Below are 552 nucleotides of genomic sequence, written 5' to 3' on the forward strand. Positions count from 1 at the left end.
CATAACGTGAATAGTCATAAAAAACAGAAATAAAATAATTATAGCGATTGTATAAAATATTTTACACTGTATTAAAATTAAACTCCAACAAAAATTATAAAATTATGATTTGGTTATTATGATTAGGGTCATCAATCACATGTGCCATATATTCAACGTTTTCGCTTTCTTTTATTTTATTTATTATACTAATGTTAATAAGTATATTATTTTTGCCGTCTTGCTAACTTTTCTTGCTTTCTCATTCATGAAAATAGGACTATAGGAGCCTTCTATTGACGCAGCACGAAAGCTCTGATCTTGAGTGTTTCTGAATTTTGTGTGTTTATAATAAAGTTTTTTGTGGGAATCTTTTTAAGCTTTAGTTGTGTTTATACTCATTTTCATTATTTCCATCAATTGTTATTACAATAGTCAACATTTTTGACATAATATAAGTGTGATAGCTGAATATAATAGCGACGTCACCGTTTACTTATTCACACCATTTATTTTTTTTTCCTCTAGTTTTTTATTATGCTTTTTTTTTTTTAATGTTACTTTTATTACTTG

The sequence above is a fragment of the Arachis ipaensis genome, chromosome B01, assembly GCF_000816755.2.
Source record: "Arachis ipaensis cultivar K30076 chromosome B01, Araip1.1, whole genome shotgun sequence".
Classification (NCBI taxonomy): domain Eukaryota; kingdom Viridiplantae; phylum Streptophyta; class Magnoliopsida; order Fabales; family Fabaceae; genus Arachis; species Arachis ipaensis.